Source organism: Anomaloglossus baeobatrachus, chromosome 5 (genome assembly GCF_048569485.1).
Source record: "Anomaloglossus baeobatrachus isolate aAnoBae1 chromosome 5, aAnoBae1.hap1, whole genome shotgun sequence".
NCBI lineage: Eukaryota > Metazoa > Chordata > Amphibia > Anura > Aromobatidae > Anomaloglossus > Anomaloglossus baeobatrachus.
The window spans coordinates 122,883,329-122,898,951 of NC_134357.1; the positions used below are offsets into that span (position 1 = coordinate 122,883,329).

The 15,623-nt window shown below is 52.0% G+C and overlaps 1 protein-coding gene across 1 annotated transcript in view; it reads left to right on the plus strand.

The window, feature by feature from the left end:
* Positions 1–15,623, plus strand: part of LOC142310954 (cGMP-dependent protein kinase 2-like) — a 321,185-nt gene that overhangs the window by 120,474 nt on the left and 185,088 nt on the right. The gene's annotated exons all lie outside the window — the stretch shown is intronic.

The window sequence follows — 15,623 nt, forward strand, 5'->3', positions numbered from 1 at the left end:
ATATGTATCATAGGCATAAGGCCTAAAACACACGACATGAAAATTGGACCGAGTGGAATGTGATAAAACATCGCATTCCACTTGGACCAATATTAACCTATGTCCCAGCACCAATGAGCGATTATTTTCTCGGCCCCAATCGTACCGAGAAAACAATCGCAGCATACTGTGATTGTAATGCAAGACTCTTTCTTTCGCACCCATTCAAGTCTATGGGGCGAGAGACAGATCGCACTGCACTCACGGTACACCGGTGTACCGCGAGTGCAGTGCGAGAATGGCAATAGCCGACTACAGAGGTGAGAGGGGTATAAATCCCTCCCTCTACTCCTCAGTGCCAGCCCACTACCCCCCGAAGCTGAGGTCCCATCGCATGATCAGACCTCAGTCGAAGGGACACTTGCATGACACTCGGCTCTGCTGTACTGCCAGCGTGAGCCGAGTGTCATGCGAGAATCGCATTAGTCCCTATGTGGCCCCTGCCTAACAGTCAAAATAGTTACTGCTGACTCGCCCACCCCAGGGCTATGGGACACCCGGTGCCGGGCCGGACTAGTCCGGTGGTAGTCAGTGGTGGCTGGGCCCGGCTCCGTGGCCCTGGTGGGTGTCAGTTGAATATGTGGCTGATGACTTTAATGTTTGTGTTCGTGACGCCACCTGTGGTATGCGGCTATTAAGCCGCCGCTGCTGTGTGAGGCCACCGGGGTGATGTTATGGCAGCAATGTTGGTACTGCTCCCCACAGGTGGAGCAATGCCCGGGGCACAGTTGGTGCTTGTGGAAGTCTATGGTGCTGCGTGACTAACACGGTGCAGGGCCGACAAGCAATGAAAGAAACAGGCACAAACAGTAGTCTCTTTACCTTCTCCTCTTTTACTCGGCAGAAACTTAGTCCAGGGAGACCGTCACAGATGGTATAGATGATCCGGCCGGCCTGGAAGTGCCTGGGGTGATCTTTGGCCAGTTGAGTATGAGGCCTACTCCTTAATCTTTCTCTGCTGTTTTAGGACACTGCACTTTGGGTTCGCAATTGCCCTCTTGCTGCTGGGACTTGTTGTTCGTCCCCTCTTCTGTGTGGTAGACTGCGCAGGCCCTCTCTGGTGCTTCTCTGCTGGAGCCCACACCAGGCCCTTGGGATGCAGTTGTACCTTCAGATTGCTTCTGGGGCAGGGGGCTTACAGCTCTCCTGCCCTCCGGATTCAGCTACCAGGGATGGATTTTATGCCCTGGCAACTACAGACTCCGATGTCCGAGTCTCTGCTGTGCCTCTCTGCTCCCCTTGCTTCACTGGGCCAAGCTATCCCAGCTCTAGGCCCCAGTTTACAAGGCAGCACTACTCTGCGTCTGCACTCTTCACTCCTGTGTCCAGACTAACTAACACTTCCTCCTTCCAGCCAGACTTAAGGAATGCTCCCTGAAGTTCCAGGTTCAGAGCTCCCCCTGCTGGCCGGAGGGAGAACTGTGTTGAGTGTTAACTTACTGGCCAATAGATCTCCCAATTACCTCCAGGCTCAGCATTAACCCTTTTGGGAGGGCAATGCTGTTGTGGCGACCAGGTCCTGGGGCGCCACACTCCCCCTTAGTTAAATTCAGTACTCCCGGACTGTAGAGACAAACATGACATGTTAGAACATTTCATCCCATTATGGGAGGCGCAATTACTTTAACGTTACAACCTTAAACATTACTATAAGAGTCCAGTGTGGCTCCCTGCCGGGTGTCCATTACACTGCTCCATGGGGGACCCGCCGCGTTCAAACCCCCAACGTAGGCTCTGGGCGTGCGTCAGAGCATTGATGACCCCACTCTATGCACGCCGGACGGGTTTTTCTTCAGGGGTGTTGAGCACACTGGTGCTAACTATGAACAATTTAGGTGTTGGCCACCCATAGTCCAGTGGCCCAATTGTCCATTTTCGCAATCAAAGAAAAAGAAAACATTTTGTACACAACATGGCAGACATTTTGCATAACTATTTACATCCTAATAAGTACTCTTTCCCTTATACAGTTGACTCCCTATACCTTAGAGGGGGTTGTCCCCGAGTGCTGCGCTGGGACCTACGTAGCTCTGGTGTTTGCCCCTGACTACGTGGTGCGTCTTCTATCTCAGCACTACAGGTGGGCCTAACCCCCATAGGTAAGCGTGATGGTTGCCTTTGTGATCTAGGAGTCGCCAAGGGTATGACAGGTTCACCACTGACAGGGGGTTGATCCTCCTGCTCCACTGCTGGCGTGTCATCTCGTGCCGGAGCGGACGATTCTTTAGGTGGATCCGGAACCTTTTCTGTTTCTGGCTCGACCAACTGCGGAAACGTCAAAACTGGTACCACTATGGCATTGTTTATTCGGGTCCAAGTTTTGGGGAACTTTCCAAGGATGGTTTGAATCATCTCCCCTCCTTTCTCTTGACTTTGGGGACTTCCTTGTACTCCTTCCATTTCTCTTTGGATTCTGCACCGTTCAGGGCACGCTTTCAGGCGGTCTCGGGAAATTGCTTGATAGGTCTTGCCTTCATCTTTGCTTATGAGGCATACCTTACTATTGTCAAAGTTGGAGGGGATAATGGTGTAGGGCTCGTTTTCCCACTGATCATCCAATTTATGCGTCTTCCGCTTCTTCTTGAGGACTTGTTCTCCAGGTGCTAAGGGAGTTGCTGGGGCTGTTTGATTGTAATGCTGTTCTTGCCTCGTTCTTGCTTGAGACAGGCTCCTCTCTACGCACTCCTGGACCTTACGGTACCGCTGCTGCCGTTCTGTATCCCAATCCTCTATTTCTTGAACCGCCTCAGGCGACACAGTCCCCATCTCAAAGTCTACAGGCAACTTGCCTGGTCTGGCTCGCATCAGGTAAGCGGGGCTGCAGTTGGTCGAATTCACTGGGATGTGGTTGTACAGGTCTACCAGATCTGGCAACTTTTCTGGCCATTGGTTCCTTTCCTCCAGCGGTAGGGTCTTCAGCATATCAATAACCACATGGTTCATTTTCTCACACAGTCCATTGGTTTGGGGGTGGTACGGTGTGGTTCGGATTTTCTTACAACCGTACATGTTACAGAACTCTTGGAACACTTCAGCCTCGAATGCAGGACCCTGATCAGTCAGTACCCTTTCCGGATAGCCGTGAGGTCGACAAAAGGATGCCTGGAACGCTCTAGCTGCTGTCCTGGCTGTCTGGTCCTTCACAGGCACTACTACCAGGAAACGAGAGTAATGGTCCACAATGGTGAGGGCGTACACATAGCCTGACCGGCTTGGTGTTAACTTCACGTGGTCCAGGGCCACCAACTCCAGGGGCTGCTTTGTGACAATTGGCTGTAGGGGAGACCTTTGGCTGGCATCGTCTTTCCGCCTCAGGTTACACGGGCCACAGTCTCGGCACCACTTCTCGATCATCTTTCTCATGTGCACCCAATAGAACCGATCACGGAGTAGGGCTTCCAACTTCTTCCACCCGAAGTGTCCTGCGTTATCATGATACGCTGCTAGGACCATTGGAGCATCTCTCTGCGGAACCACTATCTGCCAGACAAGTTCATTTGTTCGATAGTTGACATATCTCTTGCAGAGCTTGCCTTGGTAGGTGAACAGTCGTCCCCTCTCCTTCCACAGCTGCTGGGCTTCCTCTGGAGCGTCTGGGCCAAGATGGGTCTCAGCTTGCGCTAGCTTCTCTTTGACCAATCGCACGGCCGGGTCACCGTTCTGTGTTTCTTCCCAATTATGGTGGAGTAAGGGGTTGACCGAGACCCCGTGCTGGCTTGAGCGCTTCACTCCTACAGCATGCTCACACTGGGACACACCTTGGTGATGGAAAGCCGGTAACTCTATCTCTTCGAGTTCATCCATGTCTTCTCCAGACTCGGGCAAGTGAGGCATTCTGGACAGCGCATCAGCATTGTTATTCTTCTTGCCAGCCCGATACTTAATGGTAAAGTCAAAGTTAGACAGCCGGGCCATCCATCGCTGTTCCATCGCACCTAACTTGGCTGTTGCCAGGTGTGTCAACGGATTGTTGTCCGTGAAGATGGTGAACTTGGCCGATGCCAGATAGTGCTTGAAGCGTTCAGTCACTGCCCAAACAATAGCGAGGAACTCCAGCTTGAAGGAACTGTAGTTTTCTGGATTCCTTTCTGTGGGCCGAAGCTTCCTACTGGCGTACGCTATCACCCTCTCTCTGCCTCCCTGTACCTGGGACAGAACTGCTCCCAGTCCCACGTTGCTGGCGTCTGTATACAGTACAAACGGTTGGCTGTAGTCAGGGTAGGCCAGAATTTCTTCTCCCGTGAGAGCCCCTTTCAGCCGGACAAAGGATGTTTCCAGTTGGCTGCTCCATTCAAATGGAGGGCTCTGCTTCTTAGCCTGCTTTGGCTGGCCCACCAGGAGATCTTGAAGGGGCGCTGCTATCTTGGTGAAACCATCAATGAACCTTCGGTAGTAGCCCACCAGTCCAAGGAACTGCCGCACCTCCTTCACTGTGGTGGGTCTTGGCCAGTCCTTGATTACAGTGACTTTCTCCGGATCAGGTGCCACACCTTCTGCGCTGACCACATGACCCAGGTACTGTACCTTTGGCTTCAAGAGGTGACATTTGGACGGCTTGATCTTCAGGCCATATTTCGACAAGGATTCAAACACTTCTGCTAAGTGCTTCAGGTGGTCCTCATAAGTCTTGGAGTAGACTATTACGTCATCCAGGTACAACAGCACGGTTTCAAAGTTGTGATGGCCCAAGCAGCACTCCATCAACCTTTGGAATGTCCCTGGGGCGTTGCAGAGCCCGAATGGCATACAGTTGAACTCACAGAGACCCATTGGTGTCGTGAATGCAGTCTTCTCTTTGTCCGCCTCTGCCACGGGAACCTGCCAATACCCACTGGTGAGATCCAAGGTGGAGAAATAGTTAGCTGACTTTAAGGCTGTTAGTGACTCCTCTATTCTGGGCAGTGGATAAGCATCTTTATGTGTAATGCGGTTAATTTGCCTGTAATCTACACACATTCTCATTGTACCATCTTTTTTCTTTACGAGCACTAGTGGAGCTGCCCAGGGGCTACAACTATCTCTGATAACCCCAGCCTCCTTCATTTCCCGTAACATTTCCTTGGCACACTGATACTGTGCGGGGGGTACAGGGCGGTATCTCTCTTTAATGGGATGATGATCACCCGTGGGGATTTGATGTTTAACCCCTTTCACCTGCCCAAAATCTAGGGGGTGTTTGCTGAAGACCCGCTCGTACTCCTGTACCACCCGGTAAACCCCATGCTTTTGGTGCGAGGGGGTGGAGTCGGTGCCTACATGTAATTTTTGGCACCAGTCTTCCGGCTGCCCCTTGGAGCCATTGTCTTCCGCCTGGTCGGACGGGATCAAGGGTTCCACTGCTTTAATGGTATTGTTACTGACAGTGTACAGTTTTGCTACAGTGGCGTACCGGGGCAATTTGGCCTCCTCCTCCCCACAATTCAGGACACGGACGGGCACTCTCCCCTTGCGGACGTCCGCTACCCCTCTGGCTATCAGGACTCCAGGCCTACTGTCTGAATACACTGGTTCTACCAAGGCATGGTAATCCTGACCCTTGAGGCCTATTGCTGCCCGACACCATATCAACATTTCACTTCTTGGGGGTATTACAATGGGGAGGGGGTCACTTACCCTCACACTGCCAATTTCTCCTCCGGCTAGCTCTACTTGCTGCCTCCTCATCAGGGCTCTGATCTCCCTCTGTAGGACACGCTGCTGCCCGGAGCTGGCAGTTTCAGACGCCTGTTGCAACAAAATTATCACTTCGGCAATACAATTTTCTATCACATTTGTACCAAGGGTTAGCAGTGGGTCAGATTCTTTGCGATCAATATCTACAATTATCATCCCCTGACATGGCAATTCCACCCGCCCCACTTTAATGGTTACTTCTTTGTACCCAATTTGAGGTAAGGGCTGACCATTACTGGCCACAATCGTTAAATCATCATCTGGGCCATGGTCAATGTCTGAATCAGCCCAATATCTTTTGTACAGTTTGTGGGGGATGGTTGTTACCTGGGACCCCGTATCCAGGAGGGCATTCAAAGGGATCCCATCCAGCACAATGGGAAGGACCGGTCGTCCTCCCACATACTTGCTGCGGCTGGGGTTTGAGCCGGGCTTCCTCACACCTGGGGGTTGGCTCCTGGCCCCAGGCTCAGCCCGTTTAAAGGACAGCGTCGTGCAATGTGGCCCGCCTGGTTGCAGTGGCGGCAGATCGGTTGTCCTGTTGAATCATACCGGTCCGTGTCTCTGCCTCGGGTCGGCGGAATCCTCCTCTGTCGCATCCATGGGACGTCTTCTGGGCTGGAGGCCAACTCGATTTTTGCAGGCGAGGGGGTCATTTGTAGAGACTGCACGGTCTTGGCAAGGGCAGCCACAGTCTTGGTCAGCTCCTGGAACTGCTGTCTGAGCTCTGCCGTGGGATCCTTATCCAGGGACTGCGCCTCAGCCCCTGCAGTGGCTCGTGTTGCAGGCACCACCCCGGGGTACGTGATAGCAAGAGGCCGGAGGGGTACTGGGTCATTCGGTGTAGATTCTCTCAGTACCCTGATGGCCTGGTCCTTAAACTTTGCAAAGTCCAGAGCAGGGTTCTGCAGGACCATTATACGCAGCTGTGTCCTGTGGGCGTCTGACAGGAGCCCCTCTATGAACTGCTCAGTTAGGAGTTTGTCTTCTTCACGTACACTCTCTGGGTCCACCTGTTTAACTGCTTTCAGGGCCTCCTGCAAGTTTAAGGCATAGTCCCTTATGCTGTCTGTGGCCCGTTGCTTGCACCCAAAGAATCTCATCTTTATCTCTGCTGCGGTGCGGGTGTCAAAAGTGCTCTTTAGTTTGGCCAGTATCTGGGCTGCTGTCCCTTTATCTGTATCAGGCCAGGACTTCGCTTCACGCTGGGCTGCGCCGGCTAGCTGTCCCATTACTATGCCCACCTTCTGGCTCTCAGTCAGAGGATACACCCGGAACAAGCTGTGCAGGCTTTCTCTGAAGTCACTCAAGGTATGGGACTCCCCGGAGTACTGCGGCAGCCATTCTGCTCCTGGTATGTACGGCATGGTGATCGGCATTACCGGCGCTATAGTGGGGGCTGGGGCGACGGCGACTGGGACTACTTCGGCCGGTGCTGCGGCGCCCTGGGCGATGGCAGCCACCTGCTCTCCCTCGGAGTCGGACATCTTCCTCCCCCTTAGTGAACCTTACCAGGCTCCGTTCACTTTTCAAATTTTCTTCCGGGTCGCGCGGGGTTAACAGCGCTCTGCTCTGATGGCGCGCTTCCTTCGCGCTCTTTGTCAGGCACGCCCCCCTTCTTCCTGCGCTCGGCGCGGCTAATGGCGGCGGCAATTTACAACCAGTACACAGTCTTTTACACAGTTCTTCAGGCGCACAGTACCCGGTGTGACCGGGCACGAAATCCTGTTCGTGACGCCAAAAGTTGACTCGCCCACCCCAGGGCTATGGGACACCCGGTGCCGGGCCGGACTAGTCCGGTGGTAGTCAGTGGTGGCTGGGCCCGGCTCCGTGGCCCTGGTGGGTGTCAGTTGAATATGTGGCTGATGACTTTAATGTTTGTGTTCGTGACGCCACCTGTGGTATGCGGCTATTAAGCCGCCGCTGCTGTGTGAGGCCACCGGGGTGATGTTATGGCAGCAATGTTGGTACTGCTCCCCACAGGTGGAGCAATGCCCGGGGCACAGTTGGTGCTTGTGGAAGTCTATGGTGCTGCGTGACTAACACGGTGCAGGGCCGACAAGCAATGAAAGAAACAGGCACAAACAGTAGTCTCTTTACCTTCTCCTCTTTTACTCGGCAGAAACTTAGTCCAGGGAGACCGTCACAGATGGTATAGATGATCCGGCCGGCCTGGAAGTGCCTGGGGTGATCTTTGGCCAGTTGAGTATGAGGCCTACTCCTTAATCTTTCTCTGCTGTTTTAGGACACTGCACTTTGGGTTCGCAATTGCCCTCTTGCTGCTGGGACTTGTTGTTCGTCCCCTCTTCTGTGTGGTAGACTGCGCAGGCCCTCTCTGGTGCTTCTCTGCTGGAGCCCACACCAGGCCCTTGGGATGCAGTTGTACCTTCAGATTGCTTCTGGGGCAGGGGGCTTACAGCTCTCCTGCCCTCCGGATTCAGCTACCAGGGATGGATTTTATGCCCTGGCAACTACAGACTCCGATGTCCGAGTCTCTGCTGTGCCTCTCTGCTCCCCTTGCTTCACTGGGCCAAGCTATCCCAGCTCTAGGCCCCAGTTTACAAGGCAGCACTACTCTGCGTCTGCACTCTTCACTCCTGTGTCCAGACTAACTAACACTTCCTCCTTCCAGCCAGACTTAAGGAATGCTCCCTGAAGTTCCAGGTTCAGAGCTCCCCCTGCTGGCCGGAGGGAGAACTGTGTTGAGTGTTAACTTACTGGCCAATAGATCTCCCAATTACCTCCAGGCTCAGCATTAACCCTTTTGGGAGGGCAATGCTGTTGTGGCGACCAGGTCCTGGGGCGCCACACTGCCAATATATAATGTCGATTGCTTCTTTACGGGAAACCTGCCCCTAAACCCCATGCAGCATGAATCAGAGTCTGGCTGCACAATTACACCCAGGAATGTTTTTCCTCTGAAACGTTCCAGCATTTCAGCGAAAACATATTTTGAAGAGCCATCCAGGGACAATACGGAGAGATGAGACTAGACTGATGATTGAATTTTCTTAATCATAAAACAATGCGCTATATAACAATGCCCAAGCCCAATGGTGAGATTTGTAAAAGTGGATGGTAGAGGAGTCCTCAACCATAGGACCCGTGTGATTTACCCACGTGATTGTCTCTTTTGCTGCCTACATTTCTACACAAGTGATAACTCAGCACTGTAGCGATGACCGAGTCCCAACCGCTATGCAGAGCAAGTCACAGGACCAGATGAATTGACGGATAAACCAGGGTGAATGTTTATTTACAGGGGATTACACACGCAAGGTGCCAGGTAACTGGAGAAAAAGGAGTAAAGGTGGGAAAACAACTCACAGTACAAATTATGCCCTTTAGTTGCAGCGACTGCCCAGTTCGCCTCAAGTATAACAACATACAATAATATATTTAACAGCAGTATAGTGATGTATAACATTAAACAATCCTGCTCTGTCCTCTATCTTAAATGGTCACCCCTAAAGGGACTGTGTGGATACCGCACTCTGACTACGGAGGCCTAATATGGTTCCTTAACCACCGCACCCGGGTGTACACTCACGGCACTTTCCACAGGATCAGTCCGCTCTGAGGTTTGATGGAGCAGGGGTGCGCACTTCACTCGGGGAGGATGATGAAAGGCTTTTCTTCCTCGGATTCACCAAACAGCTGGGCTCATTGAGGCAACGTGTTCTAGCAAGCTAGAAAACGACTCCCTCAGGCGTGTCTTCTTCTGGGCCTCCCGGAATTCTCTTTTACTTCCTTCTTCTTCCCCTACTTTTCTTCAGGCAGACCAAACAACCACAAAACAGCAGGGGAGACACGAACCATTCCATTGTGCTAAGTAGGAAAACCCCGTCTCCTAAACAGAGCAACCAAAGTCTTCAAGTCACATTAAAGCAACATCCTTAATAAGGGCTGCACTCCCCTACAGCAGAACAGGCCCAGTGCTTGCACAGATACAGACAGAAAATTCTCCTGTATCTGGGTCTTGGCAGAACTGGTACCTTGATAATGAGTTCAATAGATAAGGACACAGTATAGACTGCTGATCCATAGGCCAGGGCTGGAAATGTAGCACAGGCACAGTAAACAAATATTTATGTATAATTATTAGTGATGAGCGAGTACTAAAAAGCTCGGGTGCTCGAAACTCGGGCCGAGCCTCCCAAGATACTCGTGTACTCGGCCCGAGCAACGAGCCCAATGTTATCCTATGGGAGACCCGAGTATTTTTGTGAAATGACCCCCCGGCAGCATGGAGAAACCCTACAAATGTCACAAAAGTCTCAGAAGAGTGCTCAAATGACATGGCAACAGCATGGGGAAGACCCCTTGAAGCATTTATCACTCAAAAGTCACAGCTGTGAACAATTTTGTCCGCGTTTCACGCCATTTTTACGGACTCACCAGAAAACCTTCCAAAATGACCCCAAAATGATTTTTCATGGCAGAAATGTTAAGGGCACATACCCTATAGTGAGATAGAGCTGGTGTATGTTACTTTTTGAGATTAATACATGAAAGATTTTACGTGAAAACATTGTGTGGCACTCCGATGTCCCTGAGAAGAGACGTACATGAAGGCCTCTTGAGTCTAATGTGCCCATTTTGAGGAAGTGAGTCTTTGTAGTATTTTCCTTTGCCAGGGCAGTCCAAAATTGTGAGGTTCACCAATGCCCCTGCATACAGACGTGCATGATGGCCTGTAAACCTGAAGTGCCCATTGTAAGGAAGTGGGTCTATTTCAGTATAGCCCTTTGCCAGGGCAGCCACAAATTGGGAGGCTCCACATTGTCCCTGGATAGAGACGTGCATGATGGCCTGTAAACCTGAAGTGCCCATTGTAAGGAAGTGGGTCTATTTCAGTATAGCCCTTTGCCAGGGCAGCCACAAATTGGGAGGCTCCACATTGTCCCTGGATAGAGACGTGCATGATGGCCTGTAAACCTGAAGTGCCCATTGTAAGGAAGTGGGTCTATTTCAGTATAGCCCTTTGCCAGGGCAGCCAAAAATTGGGAGGCTCCACATTGTCCCTGGATAGAGACGTGCATGATGGCCTGTAAACCTGAAGTGCCCATTGTAAGGAAGTGGGTCTATTTCAGTATAGCCCTTTGCCAGGGCAGCCAAAAATTGGGAGGCTCCACATTGTCCCTGGATAGAGACGTGCATGATGGCCTGTAAACCTGAAGTGCCCATTGTATTGTAAGGAAGTGGGTCTATTTCAGTATAGCCCTTTGCCAGGGCAGCCAAAAATTGGGAGGCTCCACATTGTCCCTGGATAGAGACGTGCATGATGGCCTGTAAACCTGAAGTGCCCATTGTAAGGAAGTGGGTCTATTTCAGTATAGCCCTTTGCCAGGGCAGCCAAAAATTGGGAGGCTCCACATTGTCCCTGGATAGAGACGTGCATGATGGCCTGTAAACCTGAAGTGCCCATTGTAAGGAAGTGGGTCTATTTCAGTATAGCCCTTTGCCAGGGCAGCCAAAAATTGGGAGGCTCCACGTTGTCCCTGGGTAGAGACGTGCATGAGGGCCTCAAAACATTAAGTGTCCATTTTAAGGAAGTGGGTGTATTATAGTATAGCCCTTAGGCAGGGCAGCCAAAAATTGGGAGGCTCCACGTTGTCCCTGGGTAGAGACGTGCATGAGGGCCTCAAAACATTGTTCCCATTGCAAAGGAGCGGGTCTCCTGTCGTTGTAATGTCCATTCTGCAAAGAATGGGCGAAAAAATTTACCACTGGGGGTATACCTGAAACAAAGGCCTAAGTATTGCAATTTGTAACGGTCATCATCATGGTGGCGCATGAGGAGAAGGAGGAGCAGTCCAGCGATTATCCAAAGTCCAGAAGTGTGTACCCATGGGTGAGTGGAGGTACATGGCAAACTTTAAATTCCGCTCTCATTTGCTGGTGGTGTGGTGAAGTCTGGCCCAATCCAACCCTTGTTCATCTTGATCAGAGTCAGCCTGTCAGCATTTTCAGTTGACAGGCGGGTGCGTTTATCTGTAATGATTCCACCTGCGGCACTAAAAACACGCTCTGACAAAACGCTAGCAGCAGGGCAGGCCAGGACTTCCAAGGCGTAGAGAGCCAATTCATGCCACGTGTCCAGCTTGGATACCCAATAATTGTAAGGCACAGAGGAATGTCGGAGTACAGTTGTTCGATCTGCAAGGTACTCCTTCAGCATCTGGGCAAACTTAGGATTTCTTGTGGCACTACCCCGCACCTCAGGGGCTGTGGTACGTGAGGGGCTGAGAAAACTGTCCCACATCTTAAAGACTGTTCCCCTACCTCTGGCGGATTGGACTTGTGCCTCTCTCGGCTGTACGCCTCGGTTGTCCACTGATTCCTGACCTATGCCGCTAGCGTTTTGTGAGGGGAATGCTTTGCCTACTTCCGTGAGTATGGCCTTCCGGAACTGCTGCATTTTGGTTGACCTCTCCTCCACGGGAATAAGAGACAAAAAGTTCTCCTTGTAGCGTGGGTCTAACAGTGTTACCAACCAGTAATGATTGTCGGCCAAGATGTTCTTAACGCGAGGGTCACGAGACAGGCAGCTTACCATAAAGTCAGCCATGTGCGCCAGACTCTTAACAGCCAGGACTTCAGTAGCCTGACCAACAAGATGACTGAACATGCTGTCCTCCTCCTCCTCCTCCTCCTCCTCATCTACCCTGTCCTCTGGCCAGCCACGCTGAACCGAGGATATGACTGGTGTGCATGTCATATCCTCAATTTGGCCGGAGAGTTGCTCCATGTCTTCATCCTCCTCCTCGTCATAGTCCTCCACTGCACGTTGTGATGAGACGAGGCTGGGCTGTGTGTTATCACCCACACCCACTACTGTTTCTTGCTGCAACTCATCGCGCTCCGCCTGCAATGCATCATGTTTGTTTTTCAGCAGAGACCGTTTTAGAAGGCAGAGTAGCGGTATGGTGACGCTAATAATGGCGTCATCACCACTCACCATCTTGGTGGAGTCCTCAAAGTTTTGGAGGATGGTACATAGGTCTGACATCCATCTCCACTCCTCAGGTGTTATGTGTGGAGTTTGACCCATTTCCCGACGGCTTAGGTGATGCAGGTACTCAACAACTGCCCTCTTCTGCTCACATATCCTGACCAACATGTGCAGAGTTGAATTCCAACGCGTGGGGACATCACACACCAGTCTGTGAGCCGGAAGATGCAAACGGCGCTGAAAGCCGGCAAGGCCGGCTGAAGCAGTAGGTGACTTTCGAAAATGTGCAGACAGGCGGCGAACTTTTACCAGCAGATCAGACAGCTCTGGGTATGACTTTATAAACCGCTGAACCACGAGGTTTAGCACATGGGCCACGCATGGAACATGTGTCAGCTGGCCTCGCCTCAAAGCCGCCACCAGGTTCCGGCCATTGTCACACACGACCTTTCCTGGCTTTAGATTCAGAGGTGTGAGCCAGTGATCTGCCTGCTGTTTCAGAGCTGTCCACAGCTCTTCTGCATTGTGGGGTTTGTCACCTATGCAGATTAGCTTCAGCACAGCCTGTTGCCGCTTCGCCGAGGCAGTGCTGCAGTGCTTCCAGCTTGTGACTGGTGTGGAGGGCACAGTGGATGAGGATGCGCAGGAGGAGGAGGAGGCTGAAGAGCATGACATTCCGGAGCTGTAGAGTGTGGGTGACACACTGACTGAGGTAGGGCCTGCAAACCTTGGTGTGGGAAGGACGTGTTCCGTCCCTCGCTCAGACTGGGTCCCAGCTTCCACAATATTAACCCAGTGTGCCGTCAACGAGATGTAGCGGCCTTGCCCACAAGCACTTGTCCACGTGTCTGTGGTTAGGTGGACCTTGGGTGAAACAGCGTTGTTCAGGGCACGTGTGATGTTTTGTGACACGTGGTTATGCAACGCGGGGACGGCACACCGGGAGAAATAGTGGCGGCTGGGGACCGAGTAACGTGGGACAGCTGCCGCCATCAGGTCACGGAATGCTTCTGTCTCCACCAGCCTAAAAGGCAACATTTCCAGCGCAAGCAGTCGCGAAATGTTAGCATTTAGAACTGTGGCATGTGGGGTGTTGGCAGTGTATTTGCGCCTGCGTTCAAAGGTTTGCTGAATGGATAACTGAACGCTGCGCTGGGACAAGGACGTGCTTGATGATGGTGTTCTTTCTGCGTAGGCAACTGCAGGTGCAGGAGTGGAGGAGGCTTGTTCGCAGGCAGCATGGACAGGGGATTGGCTCGCATGCACAACCAGCGAAGACGTAGCAGTGACATCAGCAAGCACTGCTCCTCGACTCTGTTGTACTTCCCACAAAGTCGGGTGCTTGGCTGACATGTGCCTGATCATGCTGGTGGTGGTCAGGCTGCTAGTTTTGGTACCCCTGCTGATGCTGGCACGGCAGGTGTTGCAAATGGCTTTTTTTGAATCATCTGGATCCAACTTAAAAAACTGCCAGACTCGGGAAGACCTAACATTTGTACAGGCACCTTGTGTCGTCGTGTTGTTCCGGGGAACGGTTGCCTGACTTCTGCCTGGGGCCACCACCCTGCTTCTTACTGCCTGTTGTGATGCTACGCCTCCCTCCCCCTGTGCACTGCTGTCCTCGCTCTGCATATCCTCCTGCCAGGTTGGGTCAGTTACTGGATCATCCACCACGTCGTCTTCCTCTTCCGCACCCTGCTCCTCCTCCTGACTTCCTGACAATTGTGTCTCATCATCGTCCACCACTTGTTGAGACACGTTGCCAACTTCGTGAGAACTTGGCTGCTCAAATATTTGGCCATCTGTACAGACGATCTCCTCATGACCCACTTCAATATGAGCTGGTGAGAGGCCAGAATGTGTGAATGGAAACGTGAACAGCTCTTCCGAGTGTCCAAGTGTGGGATCATTAATGTCCGAGGAGGACGTGTACTCAGCCTGGTGGTAGGAAGGAGGATCAGGTTCAGAAATGTGCGGTGCAGTATCACGGCTACTGACACTTGACCGTGTGGAAGACAGAGTGTTTGTGGTGGTGCCAATCTGACTGGAAGCATTATCTGCTATCCAACTAACAACCTGTTGACACTGGTCTTGGTTCAAGAGCGGTGTACTGCTGCGGTCCCCAAGAATTTGGGACAGGACGTGCGAGCGACTAGATGTGGCCCTTTGTTGTGGCGAAATTAGAGCTTGCCCACGACCTCGGCCTCTGCCTGCACCACCATCACGTCCACTTCCTTGTTCCTTGCCAATGCCCTTGCGCATTTTGCAATGCTGTGCACTGCTGACGTGTATATTCACTACTTGTGCGTTATATTAAAGTTTCTGGAAATTGCACACAAGTGCACCTGTACGCTGCCACCAACAGGCACACACGTGCGGTTTTAAAAACCAAGCACGGACGCAATAAGAACCTAACAGGTTTTTTTGGGGAGCGACAATTACAGACAAGTCAGACACTATCTGGACTGTTTTACACTGTGTACACCAGCCCCAGATATGATGAAGGCTGGTATACGGTCACCACTACCCTGCCTGCCTGCCTGCCTGTATACTGGTACAATAGTCCTGACAAGGACTCTTTTGGTCACTAGCCTGTATTCAGACCTGGCTATACCCTGCCTGTATATAGCAACAGTAGTCCTGAGAAGGACTCTGCTACTGTACTCCGACCTGGCTATACCCTGCCTGCCTGTATACAACTAGAATAGTCCTGAGAAGGACTTTTGGTCACACTGTTTGCAGCCCTGCAACTGAAAAAGCTATAAAGGGCCGCAAAGCTTTCCCTGAATCAGCGACACTCTCCCTGCACTGACAGTCTGGATAGCTGTGAGCAGAGCACAGCGCGCCGGCCGATATAAAGGCTCGGTCACGCTGTGCAGGCCGGCCAATCACTGCAATTCCACAACTAACAGGGCTGTGGCATTGCAGTGGTCTGCCAGCCAATCCCTGCATGAGG